At 40.5% G+C, this 22,427-nt stretch overlaps 1 protein-coding gene across 3 annotated transcripts in view; it reads right to left on the reverse strand.

Annotated features, from left to right (window-relative positions):
• NAV2 (neuron navigator 2) overlaps positions 1-22,427 on the reverse strand; it is a 388,804-nt gene that overhangs the window by 262,606 nt on the left and 103,771 nt on the right. The gene's annotated exons all lie outside the window — the stretch shown is intronic.

Raw genomic sequence — 22,427 nt, forward strand, 5'->3', positions numbered from 1 at the left:
GTGTGTCCCACTGATGCCTCAGGTTTTAGCTTTTATCTTTTTCAGATTCTGTGCTGCTTTAGTGTGTGGGTCTGGGCTTCATGTCAGGGCATGGTGAGCTCTGTGCACAGAGCAGGGAGACAAAACAATTCCTGCTCCAGCTGGGCACCAAGGACAAATGATCCAGATCTCAGGCCCAAGAGCATAAACAACAGCAAAATGAAGAGAGAAAAACAAGAAGGATGGGACTTCATGGGCTGGAGCTGGAATTGGACAATGAACTCCAATATGCAAATGGAGCAGAACTGATAAAAGTGAGAGACCCCATGACTGGTGGTCCATTTTTTTGTGACCATTTTGTGTTCACCTGGGGTGGGCTCTTGTGCCTATTTATTAATAAATCCAATTAATAAATCCAGCTTTATTCTTTAGCTCTGCCCAGCCTCTGTTCTAGGTCAGCCTGCACAAGGCATCCCCACGCTCTCTGGTCCTCACTCCGTCCGCTCTTCTCGAAAACAGACGCTTCAAAAAATACTGCCAGGATTCCCCTGTGTGCCAGACAGGAATGGCAAACACTGCCCCTGCAGAGTCAGGTGTGGCCTTCCTGTGATGGTCACAAAGGTCCACAGGGAAGAAGGGAGCACTGTCCTCTTTCTGAGGAAGAGAGGAGACCACGATTCAGGAATATGCTTTAGCACAGGCTCATGTTTAAGTAAATCCTCAAATACCAGTTCAGTCAAGAGGAAGCAAAAGGTGCAGATGTGCTTCACCAAGCATGGGTAATATTTCCTTTCCAAAGGTCATGTTTGGACCTTTTCATGCTTTTTAGCTCCACTGATACCAAATGTTTTTTCAGGCAATTGCACTTAATAATTTCGTACAGTGAAGGGCTGGAATAGAAACTTGGCATATCTGCTAACTTCTGCAAGGTGCCCTTGCTCTTGTAACTGCAGATATCACGTTTCAGATACAGTAAAGAAGAAAAAATAGTGTTAATAATTAAGAAAAATATCATTAAATCATTACATTTGAAGATTCACTGTCATTTGACAGGACATTGTTCAGCAGATTATTAAAATCTAAGGGATTTACCAGACACTTGAGGTGAAGACTTTTTCTCACACCAAGTCTAAGGAATGGGAATAAACCTAAAAATCACACCCAGAAATTTACAAAACTGTGAACTTTTGGTTGGAGTATTTGATGGAGAGGTTTGCTTTTATAAAAATCCATTTAATTCAAATCTAGAGGCAAACCATCAATGTTGAAGTTTCTCAGTGCCCGGGTTTTCTTCAGACACAAGTTTTGATCACTGTCTTTTGTCAGACGTGGAACTTATACACTGAAAGATGACAATTTTCAAGAAAATCTGACCAGATATTATGCACCCTAAGTGGATTTTGCCTATAATTCAACAAGTCATAATTTAGAGAAAAATCAGATCAAATATGACAAGCAGTAAAACTCGGTTTAAAACTATTCAGATTTCTTCAACTCATAGAGAGAAACACAATGTAGTTTTCCACTTGGAGAGGTGAAAGCTTCACTTATCCTAATGACTGTCACTGTTCTGAAGAATATAAGAGCTGCTACAGCTTTCCACCTAGCAACTGATGGGCTTCAGATAATCTCAACCCCTTAAGAAAAGTTATGATTTACCAAAAATACAGAAAATAGTCCCGTTCAGAGACAAAAAAAGCTCAACATCACATGAGAAGCTCAAACCTGCAGCAGCCCATCCCTTCATACAGATGACTAAGCACCAAGGAGTCAGCAGTGCAGACCTGGGGGAGCTGCCAGCTCTCTCCTTATCAACACCCAGTACGTGGATGCCCCAGGATTCCAGATAAGCCTCAGGGAACATCAAGATAAGAAAACAGCACTCTTCCTCCCTCGAAAGCCTTCTGTCATCTTGACCACAGAAAGCAAAAGGTTCTCCATGGACACCTGAATATAAAACTTTAAACCGGGTAGAGAATTGAAACTCACAAAACCCAACCAACAGATCTGAGTATTTACATCTGTATATATACAGCCAGTGCATATGTATCTTGGAACAGATTTGTAAATGTTTCCACTGGGTACTGCTTGTAAAATTTCAGGGTTTGGAAAAGTGCCCCGGCTGCTACATCACTGCCTCTGCTGCCAAGGTAAGAAGGGGGCTAATAAAATAAGCATTAGCAGGCGAGCACAGTGTGAAAGGCAAGTTCGGTAGAAAGAGGCTGCCCTCAGGTTTAATGCTTTTCAGTATCAACCACAAAAGGAAACGAGTGGGGAAGAGGAGAGAAGAGGGAAGGAGCAGCAGGTGGCTCGAAAAATGATGCATTCAGACCGATGACAACTTTTCACAGCAAAGACATCACAACTAGAAACAGAGATGCTGAAAGCCCAACTTACATTTTATACACCACCTGCTGTGAAAGATGTTCTTCCAGCACAATTAAGATAAATTTTTAGAAGTCAATTTTTAATTAAAAGACCATAAAACTCACAAGGTCTAAAACTTGAGTAAGGCTTATTCCATGTTTTGATTTTTGTCGCATTTATCCTCTTAAGTGTTTTCAAAAACGTACAGTGTGAGTAGCAGTGCAGATGCAGGAGGCAGCACTGGAGGTTACCTCCATTTCAGGGAGGATTATGGCTGTGAAGAGGCCATCAGCATCTCTTTAGCCCTCCTCCCCATAACCCCATTTAGCATTGTCTTTTCCCAAAAACATTAGAAAGCACAGTTTCCAAGCTTCCAAACTTTCCAAGTTTCCACACTGTGTGCAGCACTGAGAAGTGCTCTGCTTGTGCTGGGTGGAAGTTGTAGCAGCCCCTGATTCTCACCTGGGCAATGAAGTTAAAAAAGTCTTTAAGAAATGATTGGCAGTGGCTTATTCCTGCAAATAAGACAAAACTCCAGTTCCTGAAATAAGGACAGTAAAGCTTCATCTTCAATTCATCCCAAATGTGTTAAAAAACATTTTTGTCCTCAGCTGCACAAGTAAATTGTGACACAGTGTACTGAAGACCAGGCAGTAATTATGAAAATGATCCTTAATTCAAATGGACAACAGATAAAAAAAATCTTTAAAGCTTCTAAATTGTTTATGATAAATAACTATGTGCCTGTACATGTTCATTTCAAAAAACTATTGGACGAATGAGTAGAGTTGCACAAGGAAGCAAACATCATCCAACACAGTACAGAGGCCTATCAGAAAATTTTCCTTTGCTTTTCTACACCCACTCATGTGCAATTAACTTTGTTTTCTTTTTAAGCAAGGAGAAAACAGCTACAGAGATAGCATTAATCTTTGCTTGACTAATTCCAGATCCAGAGATGACCTCTGTACACACTTGCAGCTAAAACTAGCATACCAATTCCACTGGAGAAGCATTAACACAGTAATTTTACAGAGATTTATACACCAAAATAAAACCAGAGGAAAACCATTGGAAAAAGGACTCCTATAAAACAAAGTTGCTTCACTGTGTCTGCAGTATGAGAAGATGTACACCACCAACACAGAAATGGGACACTAAAGCCTATTTCATCCAGTGATAATGTGCATTTGTGGAGCATTACAAAGTCAGAGAGCTGATGGCTCAAATCTGGAAAAACAGCAACACTTGCACCACAGCAGTTTGCACATGGGTCACTGCCAGCCTTCACTGTCCTGCAGAACATGTGAAACCAGAAACTCCACCTTTAATTCTTTATTCTCCCATCAGCTGGGCCAGCACAAGCATCACCCACAGAACAGATCCTGTTTCCTCAGCCCCTTGCTCCTGCCCTGTGTCATTCCCCCCATCACACAGAGAGCCAGGTGGCAAAGGAGAGTGGCTAACTCAGCTGAGGAAAGACCAAGACACAAAATCCCAGCCATTTCTCTTGGATTACTGTTACCTTGTGTCAGTTCCTCATCCCATGTCAATGCTCAGCTGCAGATACCCTCATGCTGGCAAAGTGGAGGAGGCAACAGGAATGCAAACAGGCTGCCAGGGAAAGTGGGACTGTTTCTCTTGGCAACACCAGCTTAAGCCAGTTAAGAGCAACTATTATTTAAGGCCATAATAATTGCAAGATAAGGTATCTTTTGAGATATGTTTGTTTGGTTTCCTACTTTCATTTTAGCCAAAAAGAATAGAAAAGTCAAATTTTAGTAAAAAAAAAAATAACCCATTGGAATCCAACGAGTTACTTTAAAATCAAATGTTGTTCTTTCAGTCATCACCATCAGTGTCCCATGCAGCTTCCTTGGTAGGATACCTTCAGGAAGAAGAGCCAATCTTCCCAGCTGCTTTTTGAGCTGCAGACGTTGCTCCAATACCGACAGGGACCCTTCACATCACAGGAAGCACAAAAGCCACATCTCAGGGCTGTTAACTGCAACTGCAGGAAAGGATTCTCCTGGCATCAGAGCAGTGGCTGGAACCAATGCCAGCCTTATCCTGGATGGGACCACAAAACAGATTAACAAGGTTCTTTATGTCCTCTGTGTCTCATGCACATTTGTTCTGGGTGTTGCAATACCACGTCACTGCAACCAGTGATAGCTACCTACCTCCAGCTGAAGCAGTTCCCTTTGGAAATAAAGAAATTAATGTTTCCACAGGCCAAAAATTCTTACAATTCTCCTCAGGAACACAATTCTTTACAGAGTCACTTTTAAAGGCATGCACCAGTCTCAAAAAGGATTTGCTCAGCTTTCTGACACTGATATTTTCCATGCAGGCATGTATGCAAGAGCCATTCCCCTGAGCCACACAGGGACCTGAGGTGGTCATGGATGTCTCCAGCTGCCCACAGAAATGGGCACATGGGCTGACTTCCCCAGCAGTGAACAAACCTCGTGCTGAGCACCACAGACAGGTATTTGCTTTCTCACATTGATGGAGGCTTCTTGAGATGGCAGTAACTGGGAGGTGAAGTCACCATCTGGTCTCAATCACAATCAAGAGTGACATCAGTGACTTCAAAAAACCCCAGATTCCAGTGGACATGTATGGAATACAGGGTGCCCTCGATGCAGAGAATGATTGGCATCTGACTCCATGAACAAGAACAGTATCCACCAAACTATTCCCACTTCCAGTTGCTGTTCTTGCCAAAGTTTTCCAAGGATTCTAGTTCTCAGAGGTGACAAGTCATTTGTGCAGGGTAACGAACATATCTCACTAATAAAGAGGCAAATACTCATCTCTCGCAGTGACAATATTGCACACCAGTGAGCCACAGTCACAAAAAACAAAGAAGCATTTAAGTTTGGCAGACCTTGGATCTTCTGTGACCTTCATCAAATCCTTGAGAAGAGCACAGGTCTGACACAAGTGTACCAGTCCAGGGCCAAGAATCCAGTGGGTTGTTAGCCTGAGTAAAACACTTGTGTACAACAAGGCATCAGCTCTCACATGAAACACACACCCCTGTCCCTGGCAGAAGGACAGTGGGGACTCCAATAAAAATATAGAAGGAAAAAGAAAGATAAAAAATTAGTGAAAAAATTACTGAATGCTTCAAGAAATTGTCTACCTCCACAAATGCTACTACCTACAGAGCAAACATATTTTCCATGGTTTTGTGATGCCAGTGCCTCACCCGAACATTCTGTGACTAATGGACATCTGGAAAATCATGTGCTGTGTGTCCAGAATACACAGATACAGCACAGCATGTGGAGAGGTCTGATAACTGCAGCAACTCCAGTGTTTACCTTTTAGCTTGCTTTTAAAAACCATTTCAGTCTTCCATTAGATAATTACAGGTTTCATATTCTCACTTTCAAGGTTTATTTTCAAAACACTTCTGTCACTAAAGCAATTTCTAAGTTATCTACTTGCCAAAAGCAATTTAGGGACTTTCACATGACAGCAGTGAAGCTTAGGAAGTATTCCTTTCTTGCATACAAAATAGTGGTATTTAACTACTTTTTCCTCTCAATATTGTAAAAATAAGCATGTAAATCAACCTGCTATTTTAGAACTAGTGAGAAAGTGCCTTACTTTTATAATGATGTTCACCTAAAGTACACTCAAGGTAAACGAGAGATTTTGCACATTCACCACAAGGGTGAAAATATGTATGATGCTGACAAAAGTAGAGAACAAGGTGCAGAGCTATTAGAAACAATGTTTAGATTGAAAAAATGTATCAGAGACACAGAACAAATGCTGCAATTTTATTCTTTTTCTCAAGATATTTAAGGAGCAACACTGAGATACTTGGTTAGTTTTTTCCCCCTCTCATCCTTTCTCAGAAAATACCAGAAATTTTAATTCAATATACTCTTTTTTTCCTAGAAACCTTCTTAACAGAAACCATCCCCAAAAAGCCTTGAGAGAGTTGATTACAAACTGAGCTGCCTCCATACTCATCCAACCTTTCAGTAAATTGTTCTTCAGATGCTAATATTAAATAGGAGAAAATCCCTCAATTAAAACAGATATGCAAATAAAGACCCTATCAACTCTCAGATAACTTTTGGGTTTTTTTTTTTTTAATAGAAGATTAATGTTACCTTAGGATTCAGGTATTAACAAACAGAAAACTTGTTAAAACCCATTTTCAGATAAGGACGAGTCTGAACATTTCTTGTTAAAAAGACAGGAATGTTCCAGATCAACAACTGGTTTTAAAAATAAACCCCAGGATATTTCTCAAGACGTGTTTAGGTTGATCAGTTCTGTCTAACCCACGATAAATCAAACGCAGACCCGCTGGTGTCTGTGTGTTCACGGCATGTGCACGTGTGGGTTCAGAATCATCAGGCTGACATCTGCTCCATCAGGGAACACAGAAATGGCCAGCTCATGGCTTTGCTGGGGGACTCAGAGCCAGGGGGCTTGTGTGGATGTCTGAGAGCCCACCCCAAGAGCACCACGTTAGACAAGTCCAACAACTATCAGTTAAAATCCCCAGTCTGGCAGAGCAGGACAGCTCTACCTCGGAACTGTTATACTTGAAAAATTGCACTTTTTTGGCCTCTTTTGCATTTCTAATCTGGAGAGCAATTCTCCAAGCCAGTTTAATCCAGGCACTGGCTGTCTCTTGGGTGGGATGAAGACCAAGTACTTAGGAAGAGTGTCTGATAGACAACTGAGAAGTCATCCCCTGCTCCACCTCCTAGTCTGAAGGAAAAATTACTTCTGGGGAGACAATGCAGCATGAGCCAAGAGGCAGAGGGATGGAAGCTGCTCCCAACACAGGCATGACCAGGAAAGGAGCAGAAAGCCTCAGCAGGGTCTTCTTGAGCTCTGGCTGGTCTCACCCCAGACAGGCTCTCTGTGCACAAGTCACAGGGCAGCTGAGCATCCCGTGAAAAGCAGGGAAGGTGGGAAAGCTGCTGGAACTTCCATCAGCTGGGATGCCCTGGCAGCCCCCTCTGCCAGCCCAGCTTGGGTAGCAATGGCAATAGTGCAAACCCTACCTAAACCTGAGCACCACGGGGATGGGGGGTGGCACAGAAACCTTTGCTCAGTACAGTGCTGAGGGCCAAGGACCACAGATGTAGGTGAACACTGCTGTCCCCTGCCCAAAACCCAAGGTACCACCTGCACCTGCAGCAGGAACCTGCTCTGCAACAAACAACTCCAGCTGAGAGGAAATGGTGAACCACATTTTCTGTGTTTTTAGCTGATATCTGTTTCTCTTTGTTCAATGATTTTGTTCAATGTTTCTTTTTGTTCAGCTGTTCTTCAGTCTAAACTTTTCCACATGCTACACTAAAAACAAAATCCCGATTGTTGCTCTCTTTATAACGGGCATCAAACTTCTTTTTGCTGCCTTGGTTTTAAAAAGCCATGAAGTTATTCGTTTTTGGGGTGATGCAAAACTAAACATGCTGCTCTGAAAAAGCAGGCTGTAATTAAGCAGGCTGTAATAATTTTTCACTATCTGGCTCCTTTTCAAGCACACGTCATTCTTTTGTTCTTCCTGCAGTATATTCTCATGGCGGCAGCAACCATGCTGATCCTAGGCATTAATTACTGTTCAGGAGAATGGAAAGGAGGAGGGCAAAGAGAATGGAGAGAGCAAAGAAAACAACACTACACATTTCCACAAAAAACCTCGTGGTGATATTTGAAAAAGCAGCTTACAAACACCTACCTACACAGTGCTTGTTTGGAGATTTACCTGCTCCTTTTAAGAATCTAACCTTGTAACAATGATCTTTAGTTGCTCAGTCTAAAGAAGATATTGGCATCAAAATCTATTTTTAGATACAAAAAAAAAAAAAAAAAGGCCAGAACAAAAAGAAAAAAAAATCACAGCTAAATCAATATATACACACACACACATATATATATATATATGGAACCCATTTGCCTGGGTTATTTTGAAAATGCCCCAGATAGGTCTACTATTAATCTAAATTAAGATCTATTTCTACATGAGAGAGAATAATTAGAATTAGCCTGGGTATTAATGAGTTTCCAATGCCTCTCCAGGTGCAAGTGACAATTTTTAGACATGTAATGACAAGGTATTTAATTCACACAACAAGGGGAGCCACAGACTCCTACCATGATCTTGTAACCATGAGCTCCATGCTAGAGGTTTTCACATGAAGAAGCTGGAATCTGTGGAGTTGTGTTTTTTTAAGCATATTAATAGTTCAGTAATTATTAGTGCAGAACAGTAATTACTCAATCACTCACTAAGTCCATTTCGAAAGATCCCCACAGCAGCCAATGTTTCCTACTCTACTCCACCCTCAGAATTGCTTTTTAACTTGTATTGAGCAATATTCTCTTTGAGGTGAAGGTTGGAATCAGGCCTGGGAAAAAATTATTATTTGAAGAACATAAAAATTTGATGTGTTTGGCACTCAAAAGAGTACAGAATGATCCCAGGCCCCACAGGGTGGGATTTATGCTATCACTGTTTGTGTTCCATATTCAGCTGATGCTGAGAGCCACATCTGCCTGAGCCAGCTGAAGTTCAAAGCTGAGAGCCTTGGCTTACAATCTCAGGTACAGTAATGTGCTAATACTGCTATATATGTGTTCTAAATTGGATATGCCTCACACTCAACCAGCTCAGAGCAGGTGCAAAACAAGCCAAAGGTTATCTGTGAAAAATCAATAGAGAACTAAGTTATTTATACAGATGGTTATAAAGAAGATTTGGTGACCTTTTCAGTGGAGGAGAACTGAAATTTTAGTGACCATATAAAATTACCATGTTTGAGCACAGCCTTTAGGTTTCCAAACTATACAAAAGCATACATGCAGTCATTATATACACGTCTCCATGCTATGGTTATGTAACTTGACTGTAATGAGAGAAACCATTGGCACAAGAAGAAACTGAGGAATCCAGAGTATCCAGGAGAAAGATCTGAAGGAAATATCATCCAAAATTCTTTCACATCTCCAGCTGCTTTTCAAGGGACGGTATCGTCCAGAATCTGGATTGAAAACGAAACACAGATGTTGCACAATGTCTGTGTATAAATACTTCAGAATTTGTTCCTGCATGCAGTATCCTAAGCAGCATCCCAAGTCCCAGATACTGTATGCACATATGTATGAAAGCACAGATGTGTGTGATCACAGGCAGCCTTTAAATTGAGTCAAATAGAAACTTTGTACTCTCTTGTACAGCCTGCTTTGTTCCTGTCTCGACTTTCACCCATCCTGGGGTTTAGCAGAAGGATGTGTGAGCTCTTGGTTGCTCTTGAACTCTGACAACGGGTACATTTTAGACCCCTTGGTCTTGCCAGGCTCCTTCAGTTCATCTTCAGGAACTTTAATCAAGTTTATGGATAACACCAGAGCAACACAGCTTGCAAGGCAGGTGACAAGGGCTGTGAATTTACATCCCAAGACAGCAGCAGGACATTCTGTATTTCCCTATGGTTTTTATATCTATATATCTCAGTACTTTTCATCTGAAATAGATTCTAACACAGCATCACCACAGCATAAAGCAGCACTTGATTTACAAGCTGTATTCCTGTGATGTGACATCCATCAAGTAAAAAATAGACATATTTTCTAGGATCAACAGAACAGTTAATAAGAGCATAAATTACAATAAAACATTCATCTAAGCAAGCTAATCTATCATGCTAATCTTGAAGCATTAAGTGTAAAATACAACACTTAAGAGGCCAAGAATGTCAAACATGCACACTGATAATCGTTTGAACCAGTCTTGCTATGCCAGATCCAACTCTGCCAGTTTTCCATCAACCATAAAACACAGATAGAAACTTCAATAATTATGGCATGCAGAAAATATCATATTATTTTTGTGCTGATAGATTATATATTAGCATAGGAATAGGTTTGAGGGATAAAACTTTATGATGAAAAGAACTCAAATTCAAAACAATTCGTATCTGCTCCAGACTTCTAAATCACTTGCAGCTGGTAAACACTATTACCAGAAGTACAAAGACACCATAAGGCTTTGTTCTGAGATACTAAAACCGGGTCTTGTGAGAGAACACATAACCAAGTTGATCCAAGAAAACGGACTTTGGAAAACAAAAAGTCAGCGTTTTCCTTCACAAGGTACAAAATCCTAGAAAAGATATGATGTAGCCCAATACTGTGAAAGAAACTGAGTTTTTGTAAACAGTATCTGCTTTCCAGTCTTCCTCTACAAAGGATACAACTTATCAACCCACTTGTATTTCTCTTCCCCCTTGACTGGGATGGAAAATTCTCTTCTTGCTTGAGGAAACTCTCAGCCAGGGTAGTGCTTCTCAGTCAGTCACAGCTCCCAGCAGTTTGCTGGCCATTTATTGTGTGATTCATACCCAGACTCTTATCAAATAGGGGTATGAATCAGCAGTTCAAGGAAAGACAGAAGGAACATCATTTTAATGATTATTTACTGAAAATTAGACTTTCTCATAGATAAAATGGCATGACAAAAGCCTCATGGTGATAATTTGAAAGCCAAACAACCTCCAACAAAATGCTATTACTGGAATATCTCTGAAGCCACTGCTGATGAGAAAAAGGTTGCTATTCCCCTAAAAGTGGAGTCACTGTCTTAGTCACCAACCTTGGGCAGACCCAAGGGGCCAGACAACTGCATTCAGATTAAAGACCAATCCAAACCCCTTTGTGTGTTAAGATTTGATCCTGTGAGTCAAAATTTCATTTGCATTTCTTGCATTGCAAGTTATTAACACTGGAACAGCTTATCATAAACCTGGTAATTACTCCTCTTCTCCATGTGGCTCAAAGAAGCCTCCAAGGGCTCAATGTGATGATTGTGATGATTTTTTTTTTCCATGCAGGAGGAACAATGAAAGAAGGGCAAGGCTGCTATACTGGGGGAGCTACAAGCAAGAAAGCTCCGTGTTTCAGTGATTGACTGGGTTTTTCCATTTTCTGAGGAAGAAAATATAGAGGGGAATGAAAGTTCATAAGATGCAATAACTTATTTTTAACTACATTTCTACCTCAAACAATACTGGAGACTTGTGAAACAGCACTGGAGTATCCAACTCATCTGTGGGTCCTGTGCCTCTACATCCCTTTTTTGTCATCCTGGGTTGTTCACATACATGGTATATGAGAATGCTGCCTCATTTTAGCCATATACTCTGTAAAAACAGACAAACACACACACCCCTCCCCAGAAAAGCAACAACCACATGATCTTAATTCTTGTTCCTGTGATTGCTTCCTTGGCAGCATAGGTTCAGCTCCAAGAGATATCCAGAAGCTACACACATTTAAAGCACCACAGCTCCCCTCAGTGAAGCAGTGAACAGACTGAAGGTGTCCTTTACAATTTAGAATCACAGAATGGTGTGGATTGAAAGGCACCCCCAAAGATCATCCCCTTCCAACCCCCCTGCCATGGGCAGGGACACCTTCCACTATCCCAGGCTGCCCAGAGCCCCATCCAAACTGGCCTTGAACACTTCCCGGGATGGGGCATCCACCGCTTTTCTGGGCAACCTGTGCCAGGACCTCACCACCCTCAGAGAGAGGAATTTCTTCCAAATCTCCAATCTAACCCTGTCCTCTGCCAGTTTGAAGCCAGTTCCCCCTTGTCCCAAGCCCCTCCCCAGCTCCCTTGTAGCTCCTTTAGGTACTGGAAGGCTGCTTGATCCTGTTCCTCTAGGTGAGTTTTATGGGTGCATTTCAGACAAAAATAGGTCAAACACCTCTTGGTTGCCCACCAAAGCACCCGATATAAAGAGGGAAGCACAGTTTCCAGGGATTATTTCAAAGGACTGTGAGCTGAAGTTCCTCACAGAGCTCATAAGTACAAGGCACAGGGACAGACATAAAACCTTCACCAACAGAGCCACCCTTCCATTCCAGATAAATTGAGTCGAAGGAGTGTGTGTGCATTAGAAGTGGCTGCTGAATCACAGCATCAGGAGGGTAATTGCTCCATCAGGAAAAGTCAAAATGGAGGCTTAATAAAATGAGAACTACTATCAGTCAATAGTTTGGAAATTATTCAAATTGTTGGTGCAGAGGAAATGAAAAGGCTTTGTGGTCTTCTGATTGAAACATTTTACTACCTTGGGTAAATGGAAATGGAAGCTTCATTTTATAACTCCAGCCATTACAATAGCAAATTTAACTGTATTCCCCTCAGGTTTATTTCATCATAATTTGATTTTTAAGAGGAAGACACTAAGTATTGCTCATGGATAGAAACACTCCTATCACAACTGAATGTTTACTCTGAATGTAGTATGCACATAAAACACTTTCTGGACAGACTTTGCTCTTCAACTCTTATACATCACTGCTAGCCTTCACCAGTAAACAAAAAATAATTAAATATTATAATAAAATTATTTTCAGAGAGCAAAATTACCTTCACCGCAAAGTTTCCAGAAGACCTTGCATTTTGTACATTGTGTACAAAGAAAGCCAAATGAAACTGAATCAGCTTTGCACATTCTTTGAAGACGACTTAATTGAAAGGATCATACTACAAGTGTTATGTCACAACTTTAAGCATTACAGATACTCTTGATTTAAAAAAAAAAATAATTTGGGTTTATTTGGGCTTTTTTTCCCCTTAAATAGACACAAGACTATACATACCTGCCTAGTCAAACAGGAATATTTCATACAGCAAGGACTGCTGGGGCATGGATGTGGTTTTAGTGCTGGACCTATTACTGCTGGGTCCATGGGTGGACTTTCCGACCTGAGTGACTCCATGACCCATGAATTTACTCGTCTGTAAGGAATGCTTACATATTTATATTTAAATTCATATAGAAATAGGGATGGATAGTCACAGCTATGCTAATTGAAGCTTAATTCCCTCTTTCTGTCATTTCTGACTTTAAAAGCAGAGAGAGCAGAAGACTCTTTATAAAATCCCTTATGGGTTAGCATAAAACACATTTTGTGAGGTCTTGAAAAGCTCAGAAATTCATGCATTTTCATGTCTGAAGAATAAACAAGTGGAAAATGCAGTAATGAATCAAGACATGTAAGTGAATTATCTCAAAGGTCACTGTATTTATGGTGCTCATTATACATTAATAAAATATGCTTAATGAACATCCTTCCAATTATGACTGCATCATGTCCCACAGCAAAAGCAGCAATCACAAATGTGTGAATAGAATTAAGCCTCCCCATAACCTCCCAAATTAAGCTTGAGTGTGAATATTGTATCAGAGCCAGATCAGGGCATTTAATACTGCACAAGTACACTTAATTCAACATTACAAAATACTAAATGAGTTGATAGTATCTATGGGCCTTAACTCAGACCTATTAACTTATCCTTTCTGAAATCATTAGTAAAATGTGGCATTAATAAATGTCTCAGTGCCTTTGCAAACAATAAATGACTCATGATGCTTGCTATCAATTATAACAATGAAGAATACTCTGAATGTGTAATTTTCTTTTAATTTAACATCTGCAAAATTGATTTAGAAATCTATGTAGCCCATTAGGCAAGACAAAGAAATAAAACCAGGGAAAAAATTGTTTTTATCCCTTCTTCCCTCACTCCACCTGAAAGCATGGAAAAGCCAAGTCTAAGAATTTGCTAATTCAGATTGTGCAGGACTTCCTCAGTGTTTAACAGGTATTTATCACGTGTGATATTTCTATTCGAGTCCTCCATGCATAGATTAAGGGAGGTTCATGCTAAAACTATGCAAGTGAAACAAGCACAAGTGTTTGCTTAATGGGAAAGGACCTAAAATCCAGAGGAAGTTTCAGCTTAACACAAATACAAAAGAACTGCACAGGAAATCTTTCCTTTACTTGAGACTGGAGTTAAATAATTTAACTAAGAAAAGACTCTTATTTCTCAGGTCACTTGGTTTAATTATTAAAATTTCACAGTGAAGAGAAATAAATTAATAAATTTCCCTTCATTTAAATAGAAAATAGCTGTTTCTTTGAAGAACACCCACTATACTTGCTATAACTTTTTAAAATTGGATGTCATATAGTAAAAATACCTGGTCTAATCCCATCGTTTTCTTCCCCAAGACAAAGTATTATATACTACAACTCCAGAAAAAAGTTCTCAATGCACATGAAATTTGTTCAACATTTTCTTTAATAAAACTTTAATAAAAAAGTTAGCTTCAAATAATTTTAAAAATAGCCATACTCTTTATCACTAGGTCTGTTACCTCTTTGAAAGAATACTTAATAAAACAAAACATTTGGTTATATATAAAATGACATGGACTCGTTTGAATGCTGCACTAACAATTGCAAAAAATAAAACATTCGCTGCCTGAACACCAATTCATTCTTCTTTTGTTCTCCAACAATGCTGAGCAACCAACTATAAATTAGGTTAAGAAAACTGCACACAAGCTTTGTCAGGGATGTCCATTTATGAATCAAAACTAAAGGAAACAGCCTGAACTCCGAGGGAGCTAAAAGGCAATTTAATTGCATACACAAATCCTCTAATCCCAAGGACATGTAATTAGCTACTCCCAAGCCCTCACCTCAGCTGCTGTCAGAGAAGCGCTGGAATGCCTGCTAACTCAAACCATATCTAAGGGAGCCTCTCAGCTGAAAGAAAATAGCAGATAATTACGTGTCTGGAAAAATAACCCACTGTGTGCAAGACATCCCGGCATTTGCACAAGCCCTGTGCACGGGGCTGATGCTCTGCCACAGCTCTGTGCCATGGCCCAGGGCTGGGATGTCCAGGGGAGCCACCAGGATGGCAAAGGGGCACGAGGGGAAGCTCAAGTGTGAGCAGGGGCTGGGGGCACTGGGTCTGTTCAACCTGGAGAAGAGGGGGCTGAGGGGAAACCTCAGCAGGGTCTGCAACCTCCCTGTGAGGGGAAGAGGAGGGGCAGGCACTGATCTCTGCTCTGTCACAGGGGACAGGAGCTGAGGGAATAGCCTGAAGCTGAGTCAGGTTTGGGTTGGATATCAGGAAAATGTTCTTCACCCAGAGGGTGGCTGGGCACTGGAGCAGGCTGTCCAGGGAAGTGCTCAGAGCCCCAAGCCTGGCACAGCTCAAGAAGCATTTGGACAATACTCTCGAGCACATAGTGTCACTCTTGGGAATATCCTCTGCAGGGCCAGGAGCTGCACTCAGTGGTTCCTGTGGGTCCTTTCCAGCTTGTTCTGTGATTTTGTGATTCTGACATGCACCCATCATCCTGCTGAGCTTTAAGCAAGCTCATCCCATCTCCTGGCCTCCTCCTGTCATGCGTGGCACAGTAAACACACGATGCATCTATGGTTGACTCACAATTCTTTTCTTTTTACTTTTTAAGAGTAGAATAACTCATATATCCATTATTTGGCTCAATCCATCAGCCCTTTACCCCATCAACAAGGAAGCAAACGAGGGCAGCCAGCCACATGCAATGGGCAAACACCTTGTGATGCAGCTGCTGCAGAGTGGTGGCTATGTCAGTGCCCCTGTCATTTACTCACACCCCACATCCCAGAGTAACACAAAAAAAGCACAACTCTCACTGCCACTCATCTGAAGCTCTCCAGCTAAGCTGAGACAGCCTCAGAAGTTGAAAGACAGAGCAAGTTCAAAATCTGACAGATAAGGTTCCTTCAGCCTGGAGCATCACTTACAGACACTGCTGGTCTGTGTGCCACAGCCTTCCAACAGTGACAGATCCAGTAACTATCAGGTAGCATTAGCAGCTAATTACACATCTCCTTACGCTTTAATTAGAGATATGCAAATACACCAGACCTGACCCTGCTACGTGAAAAGCTGAAAGTGCTGTTTGAACTATGGAGTTAAGCAGAAAATCTCCAGGTGGGATGTGCTGAAAACGATTATATGGTATCAATACAATGATCAATAAATAAAACAAGATGGAACTTTTTTTAATGACTTATTCTTTTCTCTTCTTCCTATCCATATTGTAAGTAGTACCCTGGTCCCACTTCCATTATCTGGCAAAACACTCAACTGGAAAACAAGTGTACATTTTATGACCCCCCTAACCTGGCTCTACCCCAAAAGGCAACCAGACCAATCCAACATAAGAGACCTGCCTGGGATATTAGCAAGCAGCAAATACTTCCCAAAGCACTTCCTCCTGTTCCATGTGCTGCCTTCACATGCACAGTCCTGCCCTCCTCCACACTCAGTGCTCCCATTAATGGTAAAAGCATTTGTTATTTGGTGTTGATTGATTAACTCTAATGGAAATACTTATACATATTGTGAGAAGAACACATACCAAAGCTTTAAAAAAAAAAGATAGAGCAAGGTCCTCTCAGGACACTATGATGGGAAACAGACTAAGAAACCTAGTTTGGAAACAAATACACTGATGGCAACCAGGAACTTTTAACAAGTTGTTTGCCTAGACTCTCTAGTTGACATCTTTCTTGTTAAAATGTACCTGGGATTAAACACTGCTAAATATATTGCCAAATCAAATCAATTAAAAGTGCTGAAAACATAATTTGCAATTTTGCATTACAGTACATTTCTATTAGTCCTCTGTTGCTCACTGTGGTCTGGTAAGAAACCTTAGGAATCTCTACCCTATAATTCTAATGCCTCCTTTACAGGGATTTTGCTTGGAATTCACAAGGCAGGTTGAAATCATTCATAACAACTTGACCCAAGTTACTATTCTATACCTACTTACTTCAAAATTAACATATTATCCAGAAAGAGAATTGTCGCTAATTTGATTTTCCACAACTCACTGCTAATAAAGAAAGGCAAAGAAGCCTGTCAGCATTCATTCTGTAGCTTAATAACAAAATCACTCTCTGGCAGGAAGGCAGCAAACAGGATGCACAACATCCTGCACAACATGCAAGACAACTTTTGCTTACAAATCAGAAATTTGGTCTTGAACTACAAAACTTTGGGTCTTAGCAATGTTAAATGGTAAATCTACCATTTTGGGTACTGGCAGACATTTTTCTACAAAACACTGAAATTCTTTTCTGTAGTGTTTCCTGCAGAGCTAAAAAGTCAAGAACACCTGATGTACCCTTTACAAGAGGATTTTCTATTTATCCATGACAAGTTTTTAATAGCAAGAGACAAGTTGCAAAGCTCATCCGCAGAGCTGCTCTTTCACCCCACTGCTGTGATACCCACTGATTTTCTAAAAACTGATAAAACTCAGTGCCAGAAAGACAAACTGGATCAATCACTGCACAGAGCTTCCTATTGACACAAACATGTTACCTAATGATCACTGGAAAATTCCAATTATCACAGCTGCACAATCTCTTCAGCAAATAGATTATCCATTCAAACCTAATTTTGGTTAAACCATCCCTGGTGATGACTTGGAATTGAATACATGAACACAGCATAAATTCAAAAACATGCTTTCTCACAGGCAAATCCAGAGAGCAAAAAAATGAGGCAGGGGTGGTTTTGGACTCCCCAGTAGCAGCATGGCTCACACTCTCAGCTGGCCCCATCCCAAGCTGTTACTGGAATGAATCCTTGCACAAGCCCGTCGAGTGTCGCAATCCCTGGATCCCAGGGCAAGCCAAAGTGGCTCCTCTCCTGTTGACAGGATTTCATTTGACTCCAGTGTCTGCTGGCTGTGCCACTCACCTGGAAGCAAGGCAGGAAGTTCTCACACCAGGTAGAACCCCAGATTTTTGTTTGTTTCCCAAGGCTGTGGAAAAGAAGAGGCTAATGAAACCCTATCCTGAATACTGCATCCAAATGCTCTTGGACCACTCAAGCAAGTGTGGGTTCACACCTCACCTTTTGAGGATGGGAGTCCAAAACAGGTACTCTGGCACGGAGAATAAACATCTAAACCCCTACAGTAGTGACTGGAAATCTCCAGCTTCTCATTTTTCATGGGAAATGGCGATTGCACCATCACTTGTTATTTATTAAAGAGAAAGATCAATCGTGTTTTCTCTTTCTTTCACCCCTTGCCCTTCCCCATTGGACAGAGCAGATTTTAAGAAGCCTCCTTTAATTGATAACCCATGGCAGAAATTATGTCAGCTTTCTTCCAAACAAGTATCATTTGTTTTTCATCCTCTAGATGAGAGACACATGCTAGTGCAAATCAGTGATAAAGCTGTAAGTCAGCCTCCATAAGTTACAAGTACTGGCACAGACCTTTAGAGTGAGATTAATGCCGAAATAAAAAGAAATATTCAGATTCCCCACAGTTTTGTTAATTAATTTGATTCTAACCACCCTTTAGCTCCGCTAAAGTTTCGTGGTGTGACAAGGAGAGCAACCACTGTGAATGGTAGGATGCATGTGGGGAGTAGATTTGTAACTTTAATAGCTCCCCTTAGTAACACTTTCAGGTCAAATATTAGATACAGAGAATCCTTTGTGGTATGAAACACACGCTAGTCTAGATGACAAAGCACTCAGGTATCAGTAAAAAGATAAAAGCACAAGCAAAGCTTTTAGTTGCTTGACAACTGAAATCCCACTGATATCCCAAGGTTAGTCAAACTGAACAGGGGGCAGATCCCCAGCTGCAGCTTAAACAACAGCACTACAAAATCTGCCTTGATTTCTCCCTCAGGTAGGATGTAGGTGCAATTTGGTGTACAATGCAATGAGAAGATCCAAAATTCTTGATACAGACAGAAGTGCATTCAGAGGCTGGTTCAAGTTTGTCTGAAACTGCTGTGTCCTGCTCAGAAGAGAGAACTTTCTCCTGATGCTCACATAAATAACAGCAAATGCCAATTACAACAGTGTTAATTTTTACAAGTATTAATCCTTCAAAGCCATAATCCTATTGCAATCAAATATATCCAAGGACAATGTCAATGCCTGGTTTTCTTACACGTTAATGCCATGTCCCAAAAAACCAAAAAAAAAAAAAAAAAAAAAAAACAAATAAAAAGGGGCACCAAATGCTACTGAGCCCAAAGATAGAAAATGATACCTTGACATACCCACATACCCAGTGAAGAGTTACTTTCAGGTAACCATCTTTATTTCATTAAATCAAGTCAGATACTGTGCACTATTATATCTAGAAGAATAGAAGATAAAATTAGTAAGTGAAACCCATTGTTAGAGATTCAATTTTAAAAAAGGTACAAAATGCATATGACAATGCTGTGTTCCAAGATAAAGGTGAGTAGTAAGAGCATGGCATAACTCAAAAACGTGAATCTAGCAGAAGAAATGAAAACCAGCAACAGAATTCTATATGGGAATAAATCAGGCTGAACACTGAGAACAGAGGAACTACAGTAACATCACACCAGCTCCTTTGGTTAATGATGTTATATTTCCAAAGTTCACACCCAGTTACAAATTAAGGTAGTAATGTAATGGGAGTTGCAATTTAAGTTTGGTTTTAGAGTGATTATCCTCACAGCATCATCACTACACAACCAACTGAACAACGTTTTGCTGAATAATAAGATTCTCAGTAAGGTTAACATATTTGAGACATCTAATTTGTAATTTTTCTCAAGAGCAAATTAATCTGCAGATAAATTATTTCAAATGACCTTCAAATACAACCACAGTCAAATTAACTCCTACTCCATTCCCAGCTCCTCTGATCTTCCTTGGACTCATGTCTTTGAGTTTGGAAATCCATTTTTCACAGTCAGCCTAAATACCAAATAAGATGCATCTAACAGTTTCAAGGAAGTTACAAGGCAAGTTCTGAAAAGCATTGGCCTCAAACCCAAGACTAGCTAAAAACACAACAGAGATTGGGTTTCTCACTCAACAATTTTAGTTGAGTTCGACAACAATAAATTACATACACTTCTTTATTCTCTTCAAGGCAATCCTTCTTGACAACAGAGTGCCCAAAATTTTGCTTCTGTCTTAAGGAAGCTTATCAGTTAGCATTTCCTTGGGTCAACTTCTGTGTGTTTAAGGAAGTCAGGAGTATTTTTAATATGTTACATTTATTTTTTTAATACAATGCATAAAACAAATGACCCAGTAACAGAGATAGAGAGTAAAACATCCTTATTCCAATTTCATGCTAAGAAGTCCTACAGCCAATGCATTCAATGTTGTGCATGTCAATGTTAAGCCCTAACAAAGTGAGGGTGTTTAAGAGATTTAAAAGTGCCTATATCTTTTTCTTCCCTTTACAAAATAGTTTGACATATGAAACACATTCCTTTAAATCAGTATCTGCTCTGCTACTACTTAATGTATTGAGTTTAATAAAATCTGGGGAAAAGGATGGCATTTTCTGGAAAAAGCTTTCAAGATTCAGACAAGTGCTCACTCCAGCAATGTGCAGAGACACCTGTGTAATTTCCTCCTCCATAACCCTATTACATTTCTAGCTATTATAAATTCAGTAAACCTCAGTGAGAAAAGAACAAAAGCTCCCTGGGAATCTTGACCAAAAAAACCTCAAAAAGGTATGAAGTGAAACAATTCCCTTTCTAATTGATGGAGCAGTGTGCAAAACCCTGCAAAATGATTGAAAATATTAAGCTATACATAATAGACCATAACAAATGGCACATAAAAAAGCACATATTGGCCTAGTTGGTCAGAGCAGGGAGCTGGTAACACCAAGGTCATGGCCTTGATGCCAGTATGGATCATCCACTGAAGAGCTGGACTTGCTGAGCCTTGAGGGTCCTTTCCAGCCTGGAATACCCTGTGATATCAGGATCACACGTCTGTAGAACAACAGGAACCCTGGTTTCTATGCTCCTGTGTAGACTGGAGATTTTTCAGTCCCCACTTGTTTACAGTGATTTTTATTTTTTTTTAAACAAAATATCCAAATCTTTAAACACAGTAATGACAGGTCCCAAGGCAGACCTTCCACTCTTGCCCTGCAACCTTCTCCACCAGGTATTTAGATAAGAGGCACTGTCACTCTAAAACAACTAGGGGGGAATATACCTGAAAATCAACAATGAGCATACAGGTGATTGCACAGCCAGTTGTGAAAAACACCAATCACTTGTTTTTAAAATTTAAAAAGCTTAATAGTAATAAAATGATTACAAAAATAGTAATACAATTAGAGTAATAATAATTTGGACAAATTGAATTAGGACAATATGAGACAATAAAAACAAAGAGTTATGGAGAGTCCAGGTACCTCTTTCTGGGCAGCACGAGTCTGAAAAAGGACCCACATTAACATAGGATTAACCCTTAAAAGCAACAGCCTGTTGCATATTCATACACCTCATCCATGATGCATAAATTCCATTCGAACACAGGATTCTGTCTGGGCAGTGTCAGCTTCTTCCTCTCAATCCTGACAGCACCTTCGAGGTGGGAAGAAGTTCATTTCTTCTGATAATGGGGCAATAAATTCTTTCTCTGAAAGATTCGGGTGTCCTGTGGCTGCTATCTCACTGTGAGTCCTTTCTTTAAAAAAAGTATCCTACATAGCACAGTTTCTATTTTAACATTTTTTATAACCTAAAACTATATTTAACACACTACTTAAGAGAATTAATACAGCATCACTTTCTAACACAACACATTTACTATTCATTTTAATATTTGCAAACAGCCACTCATAAAATACATGCATTTTTCACACAGCCAAACTGGAAAAAAATAGTACCTCTGCTTTTTGACTCCTGGAATATATATTTAGTTACAAAATTAAGTATTTTTTCTGGGGTTGTTTATTTTTTTGCTTTTCTTTTTCTCCCTCCCCTTTTTCCTTCTTGAAGCCACGACCCTGCTGACATGGGAGCTATTTAACTGGAAGCAGGTGAGAACAGAGAAGGTTTCTGCAGCCCGCACCTACCGCACCCCAGCACGCGTTCCAGCTCCCAGCAGCGCCACCAGAACTATTTACCCAAGGAAATAGCTGTGATAAGGGGACAAAAATAGCCCGAAATGATGGCAAGCATGTTGTTGATAGACACGCTGCTGCGAAGAGAGGAAATGGAGCTGTCAGGAAGAGGGAGCGTGGAGCGGGCAGTGCGAGGTGCGGCGCGCTCCTGCCCCGGCCAGCTCCATGGAAAAATATCACGGTAAATATCACCACATCACCTCCAGAGAGCTGCCCTCCATCCACACAGGGCTGCTGCCAGGACAGAGCTCTCCCATCCCCTCCGCTCCC

Source organism: Agelaius tricolor, unplaced genomic scaffold (assembly GCF_023055355.1).
Source record: "Agelaius tricolor isolate 1412-34295 unplaced genomic scaffold, bAgeTri1.0.p SCAF_67, whole genome shotgun sequence".
Lineage (NCBI taxonomy): Eukaryota > Metazoa > Chordata > Aves > Passeriformes > Icteridae > Agelaius > Agelaius tricolor.